Source organism: Muscardinus avellanarius, assembly GCF_963383645.1.
Source record: "Muscardinus avellanarius genome assembly, chromosome: 1".
Classification (NCBI taxonomy): Eukaryota; Metazoa; Chordata; class Mammalia; order Rodentia; family Gliridae; genus Muscardinus; species Muscardinus avellanarius.
The window spans coordinates 150,136,909-150,150,834 of record NC_137786.1 but is presented as its reverse complement, the minus strand read 5'-3'; the positions used below and the strand labels follow the sequence as shown (position 1 = coordinate 150,150,834).

The 13,926-nt window shown below is 37.9% G+C and overlaps 1 protein-coding gene across 2 annotated transcripts in view; it reads left to right on the top strand.

Moving 5' to 3' along the window:
* DYNC2H1 (dynein cytoplasmic 2 heavy chain 1) overlaps positions 1–13,926 on the top strand; it is a gene marked incomplete at both ends in the record, with an annotated part of 293,921 nt that overhangs the window by 257,474 nt on the left and 22,521 nt on the right. The window lies entirely within an intron of this gene.

Below are 13,926 nucleotides of genomic sequence, written 5' to 3'. Positions count from 1 at the left end.
GTTTCACAGTCTTCTTTAGCAGGTTAACTTTTACTATATTATACATCATTTTATATGGATTTTGTTCTTCATTCATACTTTCTTAGTAATTTGCATACCTATTTGCATCTTTAACTTTGTTTCCACTCATCATTGCTCCATGTTTGAAGCCCTGGAGGATACAAATTGTCCCAGCTACATATTTGTCTGATACCACTATCATCTTTGTTCAGATATTTAAATTTTATTAGCATATACATAATATTTAGATTAGAAGACCTATTGTTGAACACTCATCCTTAGACCCGTATAGTTGATTCCTTCGCTCTTATCTTTTTAGAGGCTCCTTCCTAATGGTCTCCCTTGTTGTTCAATACTTTCAAGCTCCTTCTATACAATTTGCCAGCCTACAAATTGGACTCTTTTTGAAGATATCGGAACCTATCTGAATGTTTATTTGTCCTCTATTATAACCAATTCATTAGATTGAAGGATTATGGGGAGTACTAGAATTGCGAGATCAAAATTAACAGGTAGAGAAGCAAGTCAGGGACTTGGGTTTACTCACTTTCTAGCTGCTATATGTGCCTGGACATAGTCTATCAATGCTGAAAGGATGGAAGGAAGGATAAGGCAGGGCGGGAAGACAAATAATTTGTCAATCATCTTAGAAAAGTATAGACATGTTCTAAAGTTCTTTATGTGTTATAATTATATGGCCATGATAATTTGCTACGTAATGTATTTTACAGTGTTTTTGCTTTAGATTATTTTTATAATTAATGATGAGAATTTTTATTTGCAACAAGTAGTGGCATATATTACACTACATGTGTGAGTATACTTAGTTATGTTGAAAATATTATTGATGCTGAAATTAATATCCTCTAAATAATTTACATGAATTATTGCAATTTTCTGGCATGATTATTCATAGTATATTGAATACTGTCCATGAAAGCTGAACACTTTTTTTCTGTGTGATTTTCTTAAAAGCTTGGTAAACACTTACCTTAATTATAATGGTAAAATACCATCATAACTCAAGATAACCCTCAGACTTGGTAATAGTTTACCTTCCATCCTTTCAGTCAGGGGACATGAGATATTTCTAACTTCAGCCACCTCTTGGGGATTTTTTGTGACCTTTCAATGTGTGAGATTTGCTTTCTCTATATTCAAATGTCTGGTAGTCCCTTGGTTTTATCTGTGCCTTCTCTATTTCACAGATACAAATACAGCTTGTGATGGATTGAGAACAATGTATCTACTTAGCTGGGAAAGGAAGGGATGAGTACCTAGTTGCAAGTAGTACTTGCAAGAATCTGTGAAAATGACAGCTTGTGTTTTCTTATAAAAGTGTATGATCAGATTGAATTTAAAAAAGTACATAGTAGTTGAGTCCAGATCCAGCCATTGTTAAAGATCCCAGAGCTTTGCAATTAGCATAGAATATTGAGCGAAAACAAGCTACCCAGAGTGTCATATATAGTACTAGTTCATTACAGGGGCCTTGTGCAAAGGTAAGACTGACTAGGGTCAAGTATGACATTCATTTATTTACTCATTTAATTAATGACATTGTAAGCAGCTGCAAGGCTCGGTATGAAGTACTAGAGATACAATGGTTACTAAATAGATTTAGTTTCTGCCTCACAGAGTATATATATTTCTTATATCCACTCATCTTAGCAATAAAAACTTTATAAATATTAATAATACTTTCCTGGTTCCAAATGCTGTGTGAGCTTGATGACTGCTGCATGGTAACATAATAGACATACATCGTGCCCCCCAGGAACTATACTTAGAGCTTGTCAAAAAGAAAGTACAATACTACAGGAGCAAACAGCAAGAGTATTCAGAGAAGGGATTCAGAGAAGTGATGCTTAAGCTGAGAATAGTAGAAATAATTCAGGTGAGGAGGAGAGGGAAGAATGTACTATACAAAAGGAAGAGTCAAGAGTAAGCCTATAGTTTCAAGTCACTAAAAGCAGGACACAGTGCAAGGGGTGTTTGGGGATGAGGCTGGAGGACAGGAAGGGCCAAGGCATGATACTATATTAAGAAATTTTATCTGATCTTCAGAAAATACCCTTTGTAGTATTTTTATATGCTTTTATTGATGCATTATAGTCTCACTTCATAATTACTCTGTGGGGTGCACTATTGCACACTTTGGGAATTGATACTTTAGAGCAAGTATCTGTTTTTGTTTTTTTTTGTTTTTTTTTTTTTTTTTTTTTTAGTTTCACTGTATTTGCAATACCCAGATTATCTCTGGTAAACGAATGAACAAAGAAATTCACAAATGAGTGGACTAGGCATGTTATTTCCAATTGAGAATGTAGAGTTATTTTCCTGGCTTCAATTATTTTGTACTTACTTTAGAAATAATAGCTTTGGATATTTTCTTTTCTTCCTATTTTTCTCTCTTTGTTTTTGCCTTGTCCTATAGCATAGCTATTATGACAGGATATTTTAATTATTTTATGATGCTCATTCTAAATTCCAGTGTGTTATCTCTCCATTTATAAAACTTACATTTTCTGCATTTGCCTTCATTTCTTTGTCTTAGTATTTTAAAATTCTCATAGTTGGATCCCTTGACTCTACACCTGCAATTTTTTGTTCCATCTTAGCTTATGAATTGATTCTATCTATCTAAGCCAATATATGTAAAGAGAAATTCATCACCAATACCCTAGTTAGGACTGTGTATGCTAAACAGATCAAATATTCAAGGCACATTTGATTCCTGAATGTTTTTTCACTATACTTTATTGATATTTAAAGTGATATGTCTTAATAGGAAGCTTTAATGTTCCTTTCTTAAAACTGAACTTCTGCTTAGAAGTCATATCTTAATTTTTAAGATTTGTTTGGATCATTAAAAAAGTTTAAGCTAGGAATGGTGACACAAGCCTCCCGGTACTTGGAAGGGTGAGACAGGAGAATTGCAAGTTTTAGACCAGCCTCAGCAATTTAGTATGGTCCTGTTTCCAAATAAAAAATAAAAAGGGCTCAGAGGTGAAATGGCTCTGGGTTCAATCCCCAGTACCATACACACAAGAATAAAAATAAAAGTTTAATATATGCTTTACAAACGTCACTAAAGTAGTAGAGCAATATAAAGCCCAAATTTAGGTAACTAGTACATTTTCCACTTACAGATGTGTAAAGAGCTATCTATATGGTCCCAGAGGTAATGGGGGATTTCTAGATCTAGAAATTCCATCCGACTCCTGTGAGAACAGCCAGGGTTAGTTAAGAGAAAGAAGAAAGAACTGGGATCTCATTTTTTTTTCAGTAAAGAATTATTCTTCTTGAAGTAAGCAATCAAAGTAAATATTATTTAAAATTTTAAAGAAATCTATATGGCTAAGGTAAAAAGCACCTTGGCAGACATGCTAAAAACTATGTACCTGAATATTAACTTAGAGCAAACAGAAAGCAGCATCAAAGGATAAGAACCTCAGAAGAACAAAGAGGAATCTTGTCCTTAGTGAACTCAGTTTTATGACTTTGAATCTCAGCAAAACTTTTATTATTCCCAGATGTATAGCCTAGTCCTCTCCCCAGACTGTGAACACAAATGTTCCAATGCAAACTTAAAATTTCCACCTAGTGGTTAAAAAACATCTTAAACTTAACATTTTAAAAGCTAAACTACCATTTACCAAGAAGAAAAAAAAAGACTGCTACCCAAATCGTTCCCATAAAAAGGTAAATGCCAGCTCTATCCTTGCTGTGGCAGAGGCCCAAATACTCAGCATTCTATCGATCAGAAAACCATCTCGCTTCCACATCAAACTCTGTTGAGAGACAGGTCTCACCACCTGTGCTGCCACAGTTTGGACTGAAGTTGTCATGAAGGGAGCTGCCACCTGGTTAGTCCTGGCTCTACCGTTGCCCTCACTCTGTCGTGTGTTGTTTGGGGATGGTATCGGCTGTTGAACCCAGAAGCATTCCACCTCAGATATATACCCCTAGTCCTTTTTTATTTTGAATGAGGGTTTCACTAAGTTACTGGGGCTGGCCTCGAACCTGCAATCCTCTTGTTTTAGTATCCAAGTACTGGGTTGATAGACTTATGCCACCATATCCAGCTCTGGTTGGTTCTTAATGTAACAGTCTCAAATGTTCTTGTTGAAGCACAATGCAGAATATACCATTCTTTTCTTGGAAATAGCTCCATGGCTAGTCATCTTATCCAGAGTATGAACATCCTTTCAACACCTCTGACTTTCTATAAGTCCAGACCCATCACCTCAGCTTCCTCTCCTACTTCTTGTTCCCTGATTTTCAGTTCCTACCAGGCTGGCTTCCTTGCCATTCCATATGCAAACCTGACACACTCCCTTGCTGGGCCTTTACTCTAGCTGTTTTCTCTTTGCAATGATGCCCCGGTCACCCGGATACTTACAAGAACATTTCCTTATCGGCTTCAGGCCTTTGCTCAGATGTCAGCTTTTCAGTGAGGTGTTTTAATATTATTTTGCCTTCTTCCACTAAAATGGAAGCTTCATATGGGCAGAAATCCAAGTATGTAGCTCATAAGCAACCTTTTCAATAAATATCTTTGAGTAAATGAATATTTCAATCAATCATAAAATCATTCTCAAGCAAATTGACATGAGTCTGTCTCTTTTGTTTCCCAGTCATCATCATTGAGCTTCCTAAAGAATTGAATAGTATCCAGCATATCTTACTGAAATTTTGGCTTTATATAAATCTGCTTAATAAATGTTATAGTTTAACTTTATGCTCGGCTTCCACAAACTAAAATTTGAAGGCTTATTTGCTCTCACAGTCTCAAATATTAGAAATAGTATTAATAGGAATACTTTGTTTTTTATTTTTCTGAGGTATCTTATATCTTGGAAGGTTTTGTGGTACTTTACATTCCAGGAAAAGGAAATTCTTCATTTTCCTAACTTATCTCAGTAACATGCATTTTATTATACACAGTAAATGCTCCAAAAATATTCATAGGAAGACTTGTAAAAGCAAAATTGAAAAGTCTGTTTGTAGCTCTAAAAATCTCTCATAATATATTCACAAGAAAAACTGTGGATGATATATACATATATACACACATTTATTTATATTTATATAAATGTGTATATACACACATTCATTAATTCAGTCAGTCAGTGAATTGAGCTTCTGTTATGTGAAAGCCATTGTTTTCAGTGCTGGAAATAACCAGTAGTGGGAAAACATAAGAATCACAACATCTAGTGAAAGAAAAAGGTAACATACTAATATTAGAACTACATTAAAATATACTTTGACACAAATTCCCAGATCTAAGATTAATATATAGCTAAGATCTAAGTTGGATTGTCTCCATCATAGAATGAACTTAAGATATAGATCTAAATCTTATGAAGCAAACTATATCAATTTGTATAGCAGTAGTATTAGGAAATTTTTAAGAGCCAAATTTTATATAGGGACAGTCATTCCTCAGCACCATCCGCTGATAAATCCTTCCTGTGGTCAGCGATTCTTCATATATGGAATACCAAATAGCAGTCCACAGTCATCTGCAGTTTTATAGAAATAATCCAACAAAACATGCTATTTGTACTGCTTGCAGAAGATAAATCTTGGTTCTAGAAATGTGACTGTGCAGCAACATAATTAGCTTTCAAGATAACAAAATCTGAATTTCTGTGTGCATTACAGCCTTCATCATATGCATACCAATTTTAACAGCTTCCTGGAGTAGCAGAAGAGGGTCTTTATAGCAGGAAACATGCAGAAAATACTTAAAGTCTTATGACAAGTTTAATTATTTGAAGAATGGCAGATTCCCAATAATAAACTATTTTCCCTGCAAGTAACTAGTGATTGTTAGTAATATCTGCTATGTTGCTACTCTTATTTGCAAAGTAGTGTTTTAAGGATTTTCCCTGGTAATAGCCTTCTTTTGCTATTTAGAGGCAGCTATTACATCCTGTTATATACTAATAACACAGTTTACTCTAGTATACCACAGTAGAGTTGTGAAATGTCTTGTGTGTCATGCAGTTTTGTTTTTGGTAAGCAATAATAATAAATGTAGTTGATACTTGTTGGTTTATGGTCAATACGTTTGTTCCATCAAGTGCTGTTATATTTGAACACACAGTGGAAGGTGGTGTGTTTTGTGAGTGAAACGTCCTGTGCTTGTGATTTCTCAATCAAATATAGCTCACACCGTATTTATCTCATTGTATTGATAATTGCATGACACTTTACTTGCTGATTGTTCATTCTATATGTTCTATCAGATTAACTTTGTTGCCAGCTATTTGCAACTGGAAATATCTCTACCAGCAAAGGAAACAGTTATTGTAAATTATTGATAATTTACATGTTGTTACATTTGGGGCCTTTGACCCTTGTCTCTATTGTTATGTTAACTAGACTATTGACTCATCCATTTAAAGATATTAACAATAATTTAGGAAAATATTTTTATTAATATATTCTCTAGAAAGAATCTTGAGCATAAAATCCTTAGCTTAGACAAGTCTGAGAACTCTTATTTTTGCCTCATCTTCTAAAAACTATTAGTAATTTATAGCAATGATTTTAAATATTTTAAAATGTTCACAGGTATAAAATTTCAAAGGAAAACTTCTCCCAAGTGTTTATTTTCATATCTGAGGTACTAGAATTAGAAAGTGAGAAATAAAATGCCAAGTATATTAAGTATTTATTTTCTTCACTTTTTATTTTATGCTTATATTGAAGAAGATTGATAATAGATAGTTTTACATGTAATATTGCACTTTTTCTCCTTGAGAAATTTTGAGATAGCAAAGTTGATATTCCATTGGTATTTTGTCCATCTAAAATGGAAAATATTCTCAAGTAACACTTTCCCTTGAAAAACTCATGGTTAAATGGAGCTTAATTAACTTACAGTTAAATTTTTGTATAAACATTATATAACATTTCAAATGCTAGGATGTCAAATAATTCTACAACAATCTAGATTTCAATATAGTCCAATATATTAGATATCATATATTTGTAATATATATTAGACTACATACTTATCTTATATATTTTTGTTATATTTCTGAATAAAATTATTCCTTACATGTACCTAGCTAATATATTCTCTTAATAGATACATATTAGTTATAAATATATTCTCTATTGAACTTTTAATTCTTATTTTACATGCAATTTAAGTTGTCATAATAATATTTAAAATTTTACTTTTGTTATAATACATATTTATATTTCAAATAAGATAATTTCAACCTATAGAGCACATAAGGCATTACTTTCCCTGCAAGTAGTATATAAAATGCCTATTTGTGTATGATCATTAACAAGATAATATTTAAAATAAATCCAAATATTATGCCTTGTTGGCACTACTCTCACTGTTATATAGGTAGTGACATCTATGCTTATAAAAATTCTGATATTTACTTCTGGGATGTCAAAAAAAGGTAGGCATCTCTTTTTTGAAACTATTGAAAGGTAAAATCAAGTAATAAATCATGGTTAAATATTGAAACTGAACTTTATTTCTAATAAATATCAGAATGATATAAAGAAATTTAATGTAGATTAAGGGCACACATGTCAGGAAATGTCTCTCTTAGGAAGCTATATTTAAGTCTTTTTTTATTATTTTTGTCGTACTGGAGATGGAACTCAGGGGCATTCTACCTCTTAGCAACGCACTCAGTCCTATTTTTTAATTCTTTATTTTGAAACAGGGTCTCACTGAGTTGCAAAGGGCCTCACTAAGTAGCTGAGGCTGGCTTCGAACCTGCGCAATCCTTCTGTCTCAGACTCCCAAATCCTGGGATTACAAGCATGCGCCACTACACCCAGCTAAAGAACAACCATCAAGGTATCTGTGGGAAAAGCAAATATGGGCAGAAGGACTAGCTGGTGCAAAATCTCTGAGACAAGGATATACTAAAGAGAATGCTACTAGAAATGATGTTGGATGGGTTTCCAAGGACTATGGCATATGGGCTCATGGAGGCTTGGATGAGGATTTAAATTCAGTCTGAATGCATGAGAAGTCGGTGGATTATTGAGAACAAGGCATTAAGAGTTTATTCTGTTCATGTGTGCTAGAGTAGGAGGAAAAATGGCAGTGTGCTGACCACTTAGTTAAGAGGTCACTGCATTAGTCCAAGTAACACCTTGTGATGATTTTATGGTTTAGTGTGGTGGCTGTGGAGGTTAAAAAAGGGGGGCGTGGCGTGGTGGCGCACACTTGTAATGCCAGCATTCAGGAGGCTGAGATGAGAAGATCAGACAGCCTCAGCTACTTAGTGAGGCCCTCCATAACTTAGTGTGACCCTGTTTCAAAATAAAGAATAAAAAATAGGGCAGTGGCTGTAGCTTGGAGGTCGAATGCCCCTGGGTTCCATCCCCAGACTCACACACACACAAAATAAAAGGTGGAAAGATTTGATATTAGACTTCTGGATTTAGCTCTGGGACATAGAATAAAATATGCTTTCAAGGTTTTGACCTGAAAACTTAACTCAGTGAGTTGAAGGATGCTGATATTTTTTAGAGAGCAGGAAATGGTCTTTCAAAGTAAGAGTTTTGATTTGAACATATTAACTTTAAAAACTTTTTTTTTTTTTTTGCGGTATGAGGGCATTCTACCTCCAAGCTATATTCCCAGCCCTATTTATTATTATTATTTATTTTGAAACAAGGTCTCACTGAGTTGTGGAGGGCCTCATAAAGTAGCTAAAAACTTTCAAAATATCTTAGTGAAAGCAGGGCATGGTGGTGCACACTTGTAATCCCAGTACTTGGGGAGGCTGTCAGGAGAATCGTGGTTTGCAAACAGCTTCAGCTACTTAGTGAAGCCTTCTGAAATTTAGTGAGACCCTCTTTATAAATAAGTAATAAAAATTGGGCTAGGAATATAGCTCAGAGTTAGAATGCCTCTGGGTTCAATCCCCAGTACCACAAAGAAAAAAAAAATCTTAGTGAAAATTTTGGAGAAGTAATTAACAAGAAAGAGATTGGAGTATATATAAAATAGAAAGTCAACACTATATAACAAAATGGTTTTTAAAGTCATAGGTTTGGACAGTATTTGGCCCTGGTGCACTTCATTACTGAGATGTCTAGGAAATGAAGGGGAGTCAATCATTGAGAACAAGAAGTAATAGGAAAGTAGAAGAAGGCTTGGAAGACCTTAATATTCCAACTAATAATATGTCTACACATTGGTTGTAATCCCAATTTGTGTATGCATATTTTTATTAAAGTAATACTGCTTCTTTATATCCATTCTTATAAATAAGCACCAGAGTAGTTTCGAACATAAAAATTGGTTTTTCACTATGAAGTTTGCTGTTCAAAGACATGATATACATTAAAAGAATATTTTGCATTTAAGCTTAATTTTATCAATATCTGTGTCATACTACTTTTAAGCTTAATAAATTAGGAAATTATTTTTTTTACTACAGACTAATAATGATTTTACCAAAAGAGCTTGCCCCTCTTGATTGTTAATAATATTTTAACCTTATTAAAGTTTATATTATTATTATTAACTACCCTTGTTTCAGTATATGTACATGTATTTTCCAAAACAATTTTGTTAAGGTTATTTGAATTCGAAATTAATTTTGAGGCATTAATTAAATACTATAATTATAAAAGTTTATACTAATCTTGCTTAACATAATGTTCTCCAGGTCCATCCATTTTCCTAAAAATGACATAATTTTTGTTTTTCTTTACTGCTGAGTAGAATTCCATTGTGCAGATATCCCATAATTTTGTAATTCATTCATCTGTTGATGGACACTTAGATTGATTCCATAATTTGATTGTTGTGAACTGTGCTGCTATAAAATAATTTCTAATAGAACTAAATATTTATAATAAAGTAGTGTAAGTATAATTTATTCACTATCTTTAGCTAGTGAAAATTATGTAGCTAAGTAAATAAAAGTTTGTTGTAATTTAAATTTGAGAACATTTTGTGAACTACTATTTTTGTAAAGGATATCTGAATGTTACTTGCTTAAAATCTCATTTTAAAATCTTTACCACTTATAAAATCCACACACTATCCATTGTTAGCCAGGGCAGAAGAACATGTTTGCTTCAGGATTTGAGTACTCTTCAAATACATTAATATGTTAATGTAAACATGGTAGCTTTTCAGATTTTAATTTTATATATTCTCATCCTGGCTAAGAGATGTCCTTGCTTAGGCATATTATAGGCTGATATACTACATAAAACACATTCTTTTGAAAATAGTAATAAATTAAGTAAGTGCATTTTTTCTAGACTGCTTGCAAATCATGCAAAATGAATTGCTGAGTGAATGAGAATTTTGAAACTTTTATAATAGCTGACATTACTGTTGTACCATTTCTGTGCATCAGCTAAAATAACAGACTGATTCAGAAATCATCAGTATGCCTTCTATCTATTAAGACACATTAGCACCTGCAGGAAATAATACAGAGAAACAAATTGCTTCAAGCTGTCTGAGTTTAGTTCCTGGCTCTGACACCCACCAACTATGTGACCTTTGCCAAGATCTTTAACCTCACTGTGTTTCTGTCTTCATTTTTCAAGTGGGATACTAACATACAAGTGTAGAATTTGTTAATACATAAAAAGTATAGAATAATGTAAAATTGTAGAAAAATGCGGGGTGCCCCACTAGCATAGAGACACGCCGAGATCCATAATAAATTACGAGAGGCTTTATTCGTGGGGGTCAACCCCCAGCCCCCGCGTGGCCACGGGGGCCGGTGGCCGGCGGGAGAATACCTCCCTCCCTCTCCGGGTCCTCTCTGAACTCCCTCTTCCGGGGCGGGAGGCCTGGTCCCCGGAATTGCAGGCTCCACCTTCTAGCTTCGGCCCTGCCCCCTGTGGGGTAGGGGGGTGACTCACACCTTACATTCCGACCTCTTTGACTAAGGGGTGCAGAAGGACGGAGTTTTTTGCTCATCTAGCGGCTTCAAGCTGATATTGGGCGACGTCAATCAAGGGCCCCAGTCAAAGGCCCCAGGTCGGGAGAGGTCGGAATTTGAGCCGCCGGAAGGGAGCAGGTGGCTGTTGGAGTTGGAGGTTGCCCTGGAGAGCTCGGTGGCCGGTTTGCTTTGAGGAGACTAACAGGCAAGGTGCTATTAAAGAAAAAGAAAATTGTGAGAACGGAACCCAGGCTGGGCAGAAGCCTTTTTAGACACAAGGCAGTCACTAGATCTACTAACTTAAATAGCAACATTTTCCTGAGGAGAACGTCTATCGCCCCTTTAGCAGTTTTTTATTAGATCAGAGTTATTAATAGCAGCAACTCCCGAAGCAGACCCACACCACTCTTTTCAGCATTGAGTGAGTATGGATATGTCTGGTTAAACACCTGTCACTGCCTTGGGAGCATCAGTTACCCATTTTAGAAGTTTAATACTTAGGCAATTTGGCATCCGAGGAGGGAGAGCACCATAGTATGTAAACAAGTAGACCTGCTAAAATATAAACATCAAAGAGAGTTATGTCGAGAGAAACAAAGTTTAGAGGGTCCCAACACCGTGCAAGAGAATTTGTCCCTGGAGCTGTTGTAACAGAGCCCTTTTAGATATGGCCTAAGCTGTGGGCAGAGGCTGGAGGGCTTGCCTCATCATCCTGAACCGAGACTTGAGAAGGAAACTAAGGCCTGAAAGATCGAGCAGGCCACCAAAGAGGAAACTGGCTTACCCTGTACCTGCAGTTACCCTGGGCCAGCAAGGAAGATGGAGGAAGGAGGACGAGGAATTCCAGGAGCTGTCAGTCCTTGGTCAGACCAGATAGGGCCAGCGGCGGGTCCTTGTCCAGAAGGGTAGACCCCCTGTAGTGAGGTACCTGAGGTCCACCGCTTTTTAAAGGACATTCGCCTTTCAATGGCCATATACTCCACACCTGAAGCAGGCTCCTGGAGGTGGTTGTCTTTACTGTCGTCCTCTCCTGGGTGGCGCTTGCCACCCAGAGAGCTGGCCTTTCTCCTCCGGCCTCAGGGCTGCAGTCAGGGCCTGGGACTGTAAGTCCGCCATCTGACGAAGATGGAGAGTGCGCTCTGCTTCGGCCTGTTCCTCTCTGGAATTAAAGACTTTAAATGCCATGTTCATCAAGTCTCGAATAGGAGTCTGTGGGCCATCCTCAACTTTCTTTAGCTTTTTTTTTATATCAGGAGCCGCTTGCCCAATGAAATGGGTGGCCAATATGATCGAGCCTGCCTCAGAGGATGGATCTAGACGGGTATAGCGCGTAAGGGCCTCTTGCAACCGATTAAGAAAAACTGCTGGGTTTTCATTTGGACCCTGGGTGATTTCCCTGAGCTTATCATAATTAACCGCCTTATGGGAAGCATCTCGCATACCATCAAGAAGACATTGTATCATATAATTTCTCATTTCTATTCCCTCCTTTACATTATAATTCCAGTGGGGCTCCTCAGATGGAATTGCAGCCGTACCAATAGGAAGCCCTGGATCTGTTAAATGACTCTGGTCAGCCCTCTCTCTGGCTGCCTTCAGGATCCGATCACGTTCGTCTGGAGTTAGAGAAGAGGTTAGAATGACATGCAAATCCCGCCAAGTTAGATCATATGCCTGCACAATATGCTGGAATTCCTTGATAAAACCAGAAGGATTGGAAGAAAAGGACCCCAATCTCTTTTCTAGTTGAGTGAGGTCAGGAAGGGAAAAAGGAACATGGACCCGTATCACCCCTTCTGCTCCAGCCACTTCGCGAAGTGGGGCCAGGAGAGAGGAAGATGGGGCTTGTAACCCAGCTGGGTCAGACCCCGGCCCCCATGTTTTATTGCAAGATGGCTGCTGTGGGTCTGCAGAATTGTAAGCCTGTGACCCAGAATGGCCACCAGGTGGCGCCTGTGAGTTGCCACGTGGTGTCCAAGATGTCGGCTGTGACTGGCGGGATACTCCAGCCTGCATGCCCTGGGCAGCAGTAGAGCCGGTAGAGGGAGAAAACAAAAAATGCAGCCGCCAGAAGGGCTGTAAATATTCGAGGTCACACCATTTTGCTGACTGGGTGCAATATTCACTGAGAGCCATCAGGGTCCTAGAGTCTAGCGTGCCCACGGCAGGCCATCGAATGTCATTGGCCAAATTATATGTCGGCCAGATCTTAGTACAAAGAGAAATAAGTCTCTCTGGGGACAGTTCCCCTGAGAATCCCAGAGCCTGCAGATTAGATAACACACGGCCCAGCGGGGATTGAGAATCGATCTCAATCTTAGATGGCTGACTTCCCCCCATGAGTTGTAAGTGGGCTAGCGAGAACAAAGGCAGGAGACTCCAGCGTCCCAGGGCCCTGCCTAGTTCGGTACAGAGTAGGTGTGACCGAGAAAAGACGTCTCTTGTCTCTTTCACACCTCGCAACCGTCCTGGATGGTCGGAGAACTGGAGGACACCGGTACCGGGTTTTACAGCAGTCAGTCAGTCAGAACCCTCCGAGTTAGGCAGAACCCACTTAGTTCCTTAAGAGGAAGCTTACCGCCGAGAGAGGCTGCTGTGGAGATTTGGCCTGAAGATGGCTGCGAAAAGTTTTTTAAAAATGGCCGCCGACTCCTAGGATTGGTTAGGAATGGAAAGTGGGCGGGAATAAAGATGGCGGGGCCTCCAGCGAGGCCATGACGTGGGAGGGGTCAAATATGGAAACATGGCGAACCTCCAGCGAGGCCGTGAGGGGGGAGGGGTTAAAGAAACATGGCGGCACCTTAGTGATTACACGTGGACCAAAGATGGCGGGCTTTCCCCCACAGTGATGCCCTGTGGGTGCTTACCGAAATGGCCGGGTCCGGGCAGCGGGGTGGGCGGGCAGAGGGTGAAGGGCGCAATCAGCAGAGAGCCGGCGCAGGGGCCTGCGCCGCGTGGCAGGCAGGGGCGGGCGGGTCTAAGCACTCCAGGCGCAGAGAAGGAATGTGCA